Here is a 13,081-nt window from a genome sequence, read left to right on the forward strand (position 1 = left end):
ATTTCCTTAGCTTGATTTTCTCGTTCCGACCTTAACTTGCGGAGATAACCTTTTTCAAGATAGTATAATATAATATAAAATACTAATCAGACTTCAAGAAATTCTTAAATTTTAATAGGAATGCATGCCTCCTAATTAAGTCCTCTCATTTTTCGCTTATCCTTTAAAACTTTTGAAACTCATATATTATTTAATACTCCTTTCACTATTCCCGGCTTCGACTAATTTGGAACTCCATACTTTACTATGAATTTTACTCCCGCAAAACTTTAACAAAACCAAAGATCAATTATTTTAGCTTAGCTACACGTTAAAAGGAACTATATATATAAATACTAATTGAAGCTTAATTTAAAACTTAGGCTAAGATTTAATATTAAATCCCTCCCAAAAAAAATTCATATTTCAAAATTGGGCCAAGACTTCCTTTTATTTTGAACCCAAATAATTAAATTTTTGAAACTGGGCCTCCTTGGTATATTTACCGCAGCCCCCAAATTTATTAAAAGGAGTTGGGCCCGGATTTAAACTTTTCCATTCAATTAGTCAAATGAATTAGTATTTCCTAGCCCAACAATCAAAATAACACACACAAATGAGTACCCACTTCATCTCCATCATCCTAATTTGATGTGAGAGAAGTTCCCACTTCTCACTACCAGCTACTGCCGCGGCCATCATGCCCCAGCGCTGCCGTCCGTCACCGCCTCCGGCGGCGCTCCTCTCCATCTCCCTCTCTTTCTCCCGAAATTTGCTCCCAAGTTCCGACACCCAAATCGAGGACCTCCGTCATTGATTCATGTTGTTTCTCCGCCACCGTGCTGCATCATCGCCGTTCGCTGTCGTCGCTTGGCGCCGCAACATCACAGCTCGGCAGCAATCGGTCCTCTCAGCTTCAAAGCTAAGTCTTAACTCTCGTTTCTGTTCTTAAATTCCAGTTATTGAAATCAAGTTATTAGAATTATTGGTTATCGGTTTAGTTTCGGGCCATTGTTAGGATTTCTTGCTTGAATTACAGTTTATGCAACTTATGCAAAATATTTATGTGAACAAGCTGAAGGAGAAGAGGTATTGAAACTGGATCGATGGACTGTACCTTTCTTGAGGGAGAATTGTTTGAAGACTTGGTATCCACTCCAAAGTTGATGACTGAACCTCTCACCTCTGCTCTCTATTTTGTTTGCAAAATAAGTAGTTGGAAAAATTGTGAGTAGGAGTTACAACGTGTAACAAAAAGGAGGAATGGGGACGCGTGGAGTGGGGAATGAAAGCCACGCCTGGGGTGAAGCAGGAATTGATCTCATTGGTTACTTTGGTTAAACTTCACAATTGGACTCCAAAAATATAAAATTTTCTTATAGTATAAAATTAAGCCCACAATTGCTTTTAGAAATAAATCCTTTTATTTTCATTATGCTTTATTTCTTGGATTTTAAATTCCTTTCACAAAATTTGACACTCAAGACTTTGGTATTATGCCAAAACTAAATATAAATTAAAATTTCCCTTTATCGATCTTAAGCATTTAATATTTTTTTTAATCGGTGAAGATTATATAAAAATTTTCGGCTACCCATTCGACGTCCTTTCGAGTTCAATTAAAAAGAAAGGAAACGCCGGGATGTTACACGGAAAATATCCGTGTCTTTTTTTTTTTTTTTTAATTTGACCCGTTTTTCATGGAATTTGATTACAATTCTCTTGTTAAATTATGGAATTAATGGAATTAGAATTCAATTTCATATTAAATTGTTGTTGTGATACCGAACATTAGATTTGGAATTGGAGCCTAACACTCACACTTGTGACAACAAAATTTTATTGCTTATGCATTCTTTAACGAGGTGTGGGGTTATTTCTCAATAGAAAAAAGGAAAAGTTCGAAAAAGAACTTAAAATAGTGGAAAGTTAGCTGAATATATTCAATAAAAATAAAGTTATGCAATTACATTATGGCTGGCCACAACGTTTGTCTTTGTAAATTTTATTAAAATAATTACTAAATTAATCATCTTATTTAATATTCCATCTGTCCCGCTTTAGCAGTCCTATTGACTTTTCTGCACTCGTTTTGTAAAAATGATAATAAATAGTTAAAGTGGAGAAATAATAAAACAAAAAAAGAGAATAATATAGATAAGACTCTTCTCTATATTATTCTCTTTTTTACTTTATTATTTCTCCATTTTAACTATTTATTATCATTTTTACAAAACAAGTGCAGAAAAGTCAATAGAACTGCTAAAGCGGGACAGAGGGAATATTCAATTATCTTTATAGCATTATCTATTTCTACTTATTTGAGAAGATGATTTGACTCAAATAAGAGGGTATGATTGTCATAAGTATATTTTTTAGGTGAATCTTGAACTGTGACTATATAAGCCACATGTCCAAATTTTTTGGTTCGAAGAATTTTGCAAATGTACGTGGCAAGTTAAATATCGATGACCTTATCCATTTAGATCAACCAAGCAAGAATAGAACGAACCAAAAATAAAAGAAGGTCAAAGGAAGCACATGAATTAAAGGATCTCTTACCTTGCATAGACTTTTTGTATTTTGGATATTTATTTTCACCATCTTTTACATTTAATAATCTTCTATTAAGGAGTAACTCTGTAAAATATACAATTATATTCAATTGACTCAGTTTATATCTATATGGAAGAGACGCCAGAGGCTTCATTTAGCAAAAATTTCAATCATTCCATATCAAGTGACATAATGATCTATTAAGGAGTAACTCTGTAAAATATACAATTATATTCAATTGACTCAGTTTATATCTATATGGAAGAGACACCAGAGGCTTCATTTAGCAAAAATTTCAATCATTCCATATACATAATGAGTTTGATCCGTCTCACCCAGGGATGGATCCAATATATTGGTAGGTGGGGCATATGCCCCTCAAATTTATATATATATATATATATATATATATATATATATATATATATATATATATATATATATATATACACGCGATGTAATCAAATGCAAACTTTAAATATTGTACAAACTTCAAACTATAATTTGGACAGTTAGAAAATGTCGACAAATGACAAAATAACAGTAACAAAAAATGTCAACACAATGTCAACTGTTGACAATGTGTTGACATTGTGTTGTAGATATTTTTTCATCGGTTGACATTTTCTAACAGTTCAGAATATAGTTTGGAGTTTGTACCATATATAAAGTTTTCATTTTATCACTACCCTATATAAATATCTATACTTTTTTGCTAATTTATACTTCTTATTCACTAAATGCACCTTCTTAAATTCTTCAAAATTTTATATATATATATATAATTTTGCCCACTTGAGATTATTTTCTAGCTCCGTCCCTGGACTCACCGATAATTCATTAACAAATGAAAACATAAATAGATGCAATTATACCGGCATTGATCATTTTTATGAAAAACAGCATAATGTTAAAAGATGAAAATTGTCGATTGATGAATTAGCCTTCCATATATAATACACATTCATATTGGCCCCATAATGACATAATAAAATTATATAAAAAAATGGAGTAGTATTAATTTTGCATCACTCTTCACGACAAGAAGAAAATGAGCATATTATACAACACTTTGATATTAGGAGTACTAGTGTGGGATTTGATAGGTACGACTTTTTTTCTTGTTTTATGGAGTACATACATAAAATAATATTTCATCTTTTATTTTTTATTTTATTAATTGTTTTAGATATTTCTTGAATCTTAACATGCTACTAAAAAGATATTGAAAATTTAAATTACTTAATATACTAAAAAAATTATGTTAAAGCTATAATTTTAATTTAGTATCAAAAGTGATGAAATATGATTATTTTTTATGTGTAATATAATGAATTATATATTATAAGGCCAGTATCGTACAAGGACGGCTAACACATCAATTAGTAATTTCCATTTTAAGATTATGCATTTCTATAAAAACAATTATTCCCGGATTTCTAATAATTGTAATGAGTCAAACTATGCTGCCATTTTTCAGAGAATTAGTGGTGTGACACACTAACTTATTATGCCACTGAAGTATGGAAGGAGTATGAAATTTTTGCTCGGCTTCACTTTTGGTTTTTTATATTAATAATCATATCAACGTAATATTTACTGAGATTATAGTCGCGATATTACAATGACGTACTTTTTCATATTACCACAATATGGTCTTCAATATTTTTTTCAGTTACCTTTTTATAAAATAAATGATCAAATTTTAAAATTTCCAGCATCATAGATATTCTAACTTTATTTGTTATTGCGATTTAAGAAATAAATTACTGTCCCTTTCATCTCAATTCTCAAATCAAGCATACTAATTTGTATTCTTAAAATATAAGTACTAATTAATACATTTCATCTTTAATTACTTGATAAGAATTAAGTTTTCTAATTTCTCGTTTCTCTTATTTTATTTGGAAAAAACTGTAGAATAAAATAATAATTATGACTAGAACTAGTTAAGTTAATATCAATTTAATCTTGATAAAATTACTTAATTTTGTGCCTAAAATAAAATGTGATTATGGAGTATTATTTTAGAAGGAAGATAATATGTGATTTTAATTATGGAGTATTATTTTAGAAGGAAGATAAAATCTGATTATAATTATTTAGCGCTACTTTGTAGACAATCAATAATCTAACGACACTCAAATAGAATTGTGACAAGAATTCAAAGATCAATTGATTGATATTAGTAAGAGAAATACAAGAATTATATATAATATCTCAACATTACGAAGAAATTAAACATGCGTAGGTGTTTCTTTTTCAATTTCATGAAGTTAGAACACATTTTATACATTGATTGCATCAAAATATAATATAATATAAAATTATTTTTTAGGTTATCAACTGATTATTGGATCTTTAAATATAAACAAAAAAAAAATACTTCATGCTTTTTTCAAGGATATTTTGCCTATAAATTTATAAACTTTTGTCAAATTAAGTTTTGTACACCAGCTTTGAAGTTGAAATCGGACCACAAATTATTAAACTATTAATTTGTTCTATTATTTGTAATAAATTACAAATTTGGTGTTGACATGGCTTAATATAAACTAGGATTGTATTAAGATGACAACCACTTTTAACATGACAATGTACCACACAATGAGAACTCTTAGATTTAGGAGCAGATTCAATCTTAGTTTGCCACGTGGCAGGCTTGCTTGCCTATGTATCGTAGATTGTTTGATTATCTTTGAATTCGTATCACATATTGCTTGGAACCATATGACGAGTTGTTTGTCTATGTATTGTAGATTGATTCCCTATGTATTGCAGATTGCTTGCCTAGGTTGATATCATTATAGTGTTATGATTTCGTATCACAGATTGTCTATGTATAGCAGATTGATTGACTTGGTTATCATTTTAACTGCACCCCATATAAACTATTCCCTCCGTCCCCGATTAAGAGTCACACTTTTCCATTTCGGTCCATCCCCAATTAAGAGTCACACTTCATTTTTACCATAAATAGTAAGTAGGTCTCACATTCCACTAACTCAATTCACTCACATTTTATTATAAACCAATATAAAAAAATGGGTCCCACATTTCACTAACTTTTCCAACCAACTTTTCTTTATATTCTTAAAATACGTGTCCGGTCAAAGTGTGACTCCTACTGGGGGACTGAGGGAGTATTCTTCAACAATGAAATTGTTGAATTTAGTATAAAATGATATTATTTCATTGCGTAAAACATGACATGATTTTGGTTGACATCCGATAATGTAAGCTATGTCAACGCTGAAATATTAATTTATTGTAAAATCAAAATAAATTTTTAGTTCTATCATCTACAGTTGGATTTCAAATATGTTAAGCAAAACTATAATTTGATGAATGTTTTGTGCAAATTATCCGTTACAAGGAAAGCTGAAAAAAGAATTGCGACTAATATCGTGAAATAGGTAAGCAAAAGTTGTTGCATTGAAGGGTAACTATATAAAATAAAAATTTATTATATAATGGTAAGTATAATCATGTACTATCATTTACCTAAAAAAAAACACTTTTATTAAAAGCAGCCGTGTGAAAACTAGTAGAAAATCACTAAACTAAAAAACACTCAATTAATTAAACATTTTTAATCAGTTACTTGAAATCCACAACACACTATAAATACCACCTTGTATCCATACTTTCTATTTGTGCAAAAATATAGAACTCAGTTCTCTTGAGGTCTTAATACATATTTTCTTGCATATGTTTCTTGTCTTTTTCACTTTTTATTTCAATATCAACTTATACATTTTTTTTTGCCTCTTTGCAGATTTTTGTTGCATTAAATTAAGTGCAAAATCCCTAATTCGAAATGAGTTCAAATCTTTCGTTACTTAGGAATCAACTTCATGTTGTATTTGTGGACCATGAATTGAATCGTTTATACACCGCAAGCCTGATTGAAGCATGCCAGTATAGAGGTAGAGATATTTTAATGTTTTAATTATTTATTTAAGTTCTACCGATATATTCATACATGGTCTTTTTTATAGTTAAATAAAAATAAATTTAAGGGGTCTCATCAGTGAATTTGAACCTGAGAATAAACATCTTTTTGCAATTTTTAATCTTGCAAAGTATTGATTTATAGGTTGCCATATAATGAAAAATAGTTTGCATTGGTGATGATCGTCCATAATCCTACGAAAAAGATATCGGTAAACAATTAAACAATTTTTAGATTGAGTTGTTTTTGGATCACATACCTATACATATGAAAAAAAATGGAAGTAGATGCAACAAATTGTCATAAATTTTAGATATATAGTGATTATTTTAATTTATAGTTTCTATAAATAATCTTGTATGTCACCTACAAAAATCTATTATGTATATTTGATAAGCTTAACTCTACATATATGTATTTGTTTGAAACCCCTAAATATTTTCAATTAACTTAAATTTATCTTCTTCTTTTTGATTTTATTTCTCTTTTTTTTTTTTTTTTTGGTACATTAGTTACTCATTTCCAATTAGCTGGCGAGGCTATGTTAATGTTAACAAGTGGAAATACGAAAATCGATTTGATCATAGCAAATATCATCTCATCTGACGTAGGCAACCTTCTTCAACTAGCAGTAAGCATGGAAATACCAGCAATTTGTAAGCTATTTAATTTTCTCCAAATTTGGACCTTTTCATTTCAATATTTGTTTCAATTTGTAACCTATTTATTTCTCTAATATCTCATCTTGTACACATCTAGTGATGTCGAACGATGACAACCCAAGCATGGCCAAGAGTGTGATTGAGAACGGGGCGTTTCTCTACATCAAGAGGCCAGCGACCCCCGAGATGCTAAGATACCTATGGCAGGATGTGGCGAGGGAGACCAGGCGCGTGATGAGAGAGCGCGAAAGGCTGGCGGCCAGCTACATTACGCCTCCGTGTGGCATCGAGTTTTGGGAAATGGAAAACCCTAACAACTTGTTCAGTGTGGATAAAGGTAAGCGTAAACGAAGCGATTACTATAACGAAAAATATGTTGAAAACGAACACAGCTTCGATAATAGTATGATGAGCCAAGGAAATGTGAAAAAAAAGATGTGCATCCATTGGACCTCAGAGCTACGCGAGAAATTTGACGAGGCTTGTTATCAACTAGAGGATGGAAGTAAGAATATTTTCCTAAATATAAAATTTTAAAACGTGAATAATGCATACTATTGAAACTAGCTAACATTTATTATTTAATAATTGCTTCAATTTAGATATCTTTCCAACGGAATTAGTGAAGAAGATGAATGTGCCTGGACTAACAAGATTGCAAGTAGCAAGTCATCTTCAGGTTTGTTTTTCAACGACTTAAACTTACAATAAGTTATATCAACAATATTTAGACATGTCAATTTTTATAGCCTACTTATTTTTGCTTGCTTTTTGAAATTAATTTTCTCTCTTAAACTCATAGATAAAATAATTTTACTTGTTAACTTTTTTTCTTATTTTATTAAAAACTAATGGTTGTAAACTTGATGAAGCTTATTTAAAGGGGACGGTGTATTGAGAAGACCCTAATTTTTTAAAATTATTTTTAGAAAATGCGCCAGCTTGGCGGTGAAGACCCAGAGTCAACCCAAACGGATCCCAAGTCATCTGATGGTAAGAGGTCCAACAACAAGCGGAAGCGGTTTGGGCTCATGCCCCGAATCTTGCATGACAAATTTAAAGAGCGGGTCCAGTCATCCGATGGTCAGGGGTCAAGCCACAATCCAAGTCGGTTCGGGTCCATGCCCGAAATAATGAAGGACAAATCAAAAGACCGAGTCGGCGATCATGGATCAAGAAGAGAAATGGAGGGTGTGGCTAATGAAACAGGGATGGCTAACCAGTCCACAAATGATAATGTGGAAAACGAAACATTCTACACAAATCCCGAAAATATTGCACAAGACAAACACTCTTCTTCTTCAAGCCACTTATCATTTGATGATTATTCCTATTTTCAGTGATCTTTGATGTGTGCAGTAATTGAGCATTCTTCAATTATGTATCCATAATTGTTTTGTTTAAACTAGCTTGAAGAAGTCGATCCACATAATGATAATAATTTTATTGCTTATACATTCTTTATGTCTCTATATATATAAATGAAGTCATGCAATTACAATGTGTGTCTTTGTTAATTCGAATAAAATTAATTAATTATCATATTTAATGTTCAATCATCTTTGTATCATTATCTATTTTTACTTATATCATTATCTATTTTTTTTACTTATTTGAGAAGATGATTTGACTCAAATAAGAGGTATAATTGTCATAAGCGAGGATTTTTTCAGGTGCAGCGATGATGGCAATGGCACTGGCCCTTGCGATATTTAGGACACAAAAACAGAGACGTGGTACTTGTGTTAAAATATACTCCACCAGTTCCATAAAAATAAGGACACTTTTCTTTTTCATATGTCCCATAGAAATATCACATTTCCATTTAGAAAGTTCTTCTAAACTCATTACCAATATACATTAATTTATTTACAATTTATATCACAGGATCCACCATTAAACACTAATAATGTGGGTCATACTATCGACTAACACTATTTTAACTATATTTTTCTTCATCTCTCTTACTTTACCAATTATACATTAATTACCGTGCCATTCCAAATATCTTCATTTTTCTTGGACGGGGAGAGTACAATTTAATATGCAAAACAAAACATCCTAAATTAATGACAAATTATCTTAATCTTTTGGTTCTTTTAGAATGTTTCATTTGTGTCCCCTAATTTTAGTTAGGACCCAATAAAGAAGGATGATTTATGAAATATTGGCAGTAAATTTAGAAATTAGTGTCTTTAATTGCATTAAAAATGTCATATTCCTTTTGTTTTAGTAGTGCCGTCGTGGTGGAGCTCGAGTGGCTTGGTGCTGCCCGTGCTGGTGGCCGCCGGCTGATCGTCCCCATCAAGTCCACCGCTTCCTCTATATACAAGGGATACAATTGTGGTTTCTTATTTTGATAATTATATCTACCTAATATTTATTGAGATTTTAGTGCGATATTACAATGACGTACCTTTCACATTTCAAAAATATAATTTTTAATATACTTTTTCAGTTACCTTTTTATAAAATAATGATAATCAAATTTTATGATATTCAGCATCGAAAGATATTCTAACTTTATTTGTTTTTTCAATTTGAAGAGATAAATTATTGCCCAATTCGTCTCAAATTAAGTGATCTGTAATCTTAACTGGGACATGATAATATAAGATACATATATTTCATTTTTTTATAAGAAATAAGATTTTTAGTCTCTCCTATTTTATTTGTGAAAAACTTTGGAACGGGTGTGTATGGTGGTGGGCTAGCTCGTCTTCATAATTAGAATAAAATACTTCCCCCATTCCGCTTTAGCAGTCCCGATCACTTTTCTGCAGTCGTTTCATAAAAATGATAACAAATAATTAAAGCGAAAAAATGGTAAAGTAAAAAAGAGAATAATACATAGAAGAGATTAAACATGCATATATAGGTGTTTTTCTCAATTTCATGAATTGGATTGCATCAAAATATATAATAATTATTTTTTGAGGTTATCAACTGATTCTTTGAACTTTAAAACTAATTCACACTTCTTATCTTCCGCATTATAATTAGAGTTATAAACAACAAGCACTACATGACAGTATGGAAAATTGAACATTGATCTATTGATGTTATATATACTTTTGGTTTGTGTTTATCTTATTTTCTAGCATAAGTTTCTAGTTCTTTTTTCACTTTTTATATGAACATAATCGTCTCATTCAAACTCTAATACATTTTCGTGCCCATTTGCAGATTTTGTTGCATTAAATTAAGATCAAAAACACTAATTCAAAATGACTTAATATCTTTCGGTTATGAGTGAACTTCATGTTCTCTTTGTGAACCATGAATGGAGTTGTTTATACACCACAAGCCTGATGGAATTATGCCAGTACAGAGGTATATATACTTTTGATGTTTCAATAAATTTATGTGCAAGTTGTATCGGTATAGTCATATAAGAATACTGCTCTTTATTACACATTAAAAAAAAAGAAGACATAAACGTGTCTGACTTTCCTAATTTTGCTTTGACTGATGTTTACTCATCTTCTTCAATTGTCAACATTCAGTCAATGATGAAAAACAAACACTTGTATCTAACATTAGTAGTTAATTATGGAGTTTGAAAAATAAGCTTTTATGGAATCACATTTATTAACATCACAAATTTCAGTTCATTTCAATTCATCTTCAAATTTTAATTTACTATTATAGACTAAAAATAAAATAATAATGACGTTAGATGCCTTCTTATATTGACCTATTTTATTTGGTTTTGCGTTCTGAGGTGTTTTGCCTTTAACGCAGCCCCAAACATTATAACATAAGTATATCCAATAAAAAATGAAAGAAAGATCCAATAACATGTCATAAAGATATATAATGATTATTTTAATTTATAGTTAATTTCCATGAATAATCTTGTATTTCACCTAAAAAAATCTATATACGTTATAGGGGATGTAATCAATTGCTAACTAATTACCAATCCCAAATTGAGACCAATTTTCAACTATTAGATTAGAAGATCTTGTGGTTAATATAATGCCAAGTGTAATATATTTTAAATTTAAATAATTATTAATTAAATTAAAAGGGTATTAATGTCAAATCCTATATGTAGTAATTATAACTAACTATTTTCTCTCTCCTCAAAATCATCTCAAATCTTTAAATTTACGTAACTCTCTCAATTTAAATTATTTTTTCGCAAAAAATATATCAAATTAAAGATAATTTAATAAGGATTCCAACGAGATCTCAATTGCATATGTTCCGACGACGTTCGGATGATGAAATTTGATATTTTTTATTTTAGTTTTCGTAAATGTTGATACCCAAATTTTTATCAACAAATACATCAAAAAATCTCAATAAAACCATGTAAAAATCTCAATAAATATGTGTTGATATTTTCTTGTACTAATGTTGATATTCTTATATCATATTGTTGATATTTGTAATACACAATGTTGATATAAAAAAACACTCACGAAAATGATCATATGATAACATAATGACGATATTACCCTTTTGTTGATATTTTGTCTACTATTTATTGAGATTTGTGAGCTTTAATCTCATCCACTCATTTTAAAATCCAAGGGTGAAAATTTAGTCTTGATTTTGGATTAGGGTGCTATAAGCATTAGAATAAGACCCTATGTTATAGTATTTCATAAGCTTAACTCTATCTATAATTATGTATTTGACCCCTATACATTACATTTTCTTTTATATTAATTTCTAAATATTTTCAATAGGTTAAATTTATTTTCTTCTTTTTTATTTATTTTATCCTTTTTTTCGTATTTTAGTTACTCCTGTCCAACTTGCTGGCGATGTTATCGCAATATTATTAAATGGAAAGACGAAAATCGATTTGATCATAGCAAATATCACCACATTTGATGTATAAAAGATTCTTGAACTAGCAGTAAGCATGGAGATACCAACAATTTGCAAGTGTTAAAATTTTTAAATTTTGTCCCACATCGACTTAGTGAAGATCCTAGCTCATCTATATAAGTATGGATAATCCTCCCTCTTATAAGTTTTTTTAAGGGATGAGTGGCTCATTTCTAATACTCCCTCCGTCCCGCTTCAGCAGTACTCTTTTCTATATTATTCTCTCTTACTTTACCATTTCCCCACTTTAACTATTTTTTATTATTTTTACAAAAAGAGGGCAGTAAAGTCAATGGGACTGTTAAAGCGGGACGGATGGAGTATGATATTTGAGCGGACCCAAGTCGATGATAAATTATCTCTTTATCTCTTCTCTTGCCTACCTCCGTAAAGTCCGATGCGTCATTCCGGCCCACACGTGAGAGGGCGTGTTAAAATGGAAAGTTGATCACTTGTGGTGGGACGGAGGGAGTATTAATATTGCATTAAAAATACACTACAGCAAAAAAGACCGGAGTTCGACATTTTTTAATACTATTAAGGACACTAATTTGTGTTTCTAATTAATACTAGAAATCACCTTTCGAGTGATTGAATACTGTTAAAACTCTTATTTTATTTCCAAAAGAATAAACAAATTATTTTTGTCATAATGTTGTTATGTTTTACATTTAATGGATGTTTATTACATGTTTAAATGTATAAGTAACTTAACAAAGTCTAAATCTTTGTTTTAGTAGACCGGTTGTGGGCGTCGTTCACTTTAAGATAACACGGTCAGTTCTGAACAAAGAAAAAGAAGAATTTCACAACCTAGATAGGCTTAGACTACCTATCGTGAAAGGTTGCAATGTCAGTTCGATTATTTCTAAGCCTTACTGAAATAAGATGACGTTCGTGTGGTATAGCAATGTCAGTCCGATTATTTCTTAAGCATTTAAATGTTTGGAAACCATCTTGTAAATGCACAAGCAAACACAATGTAATAATAATATTGATTCTATTCGTGCGAAACTGCTCGAATAATACTGAATTGAGTTAAAAGTGGATTGTAGAGTTTTTGTACACAAACAATATACTATTC

The 13,081-nt window shown here is 30.3% G+C and overlaps 1 long non-coding RNA gene across 1 annotated transcript; it reads right to left on the reverse strand.

Moving 5' to 3' along the window:
• Window positions 1-411: 411 nt before the first annotated feature.
• LOC148931028 (uncharacterized) lies at window positions 412-1,181 on the reverse strand. Its single transcript, XR_016136844.1, has 2 exons — window positions 1,097-1,181; window positions 412-921 (listed from the first exon to the last, which is right to left on the reverse strand). It is a non-coding gene; the product is annotated as an uncharacterized LOC148931028 (long non-coding RNA).
• Window positions 1,182-13,081: the final 11,900 nt, after the last annotated feature.

Source organism: Salvia hispanica, chromosome 3 (assembly GCF_029641045.1).
Source record: "Salvia hispanica isolate PSC_SH4W2 chromosome 3, Shi_PSC_v1, whole genome shotgun sequence".
NCBI lineage: Eukaryota > Viridiplantae > Streptophyta > Magnoliopsida > Lamiales > Lamiaceae > Salvia > Salvia hispanica.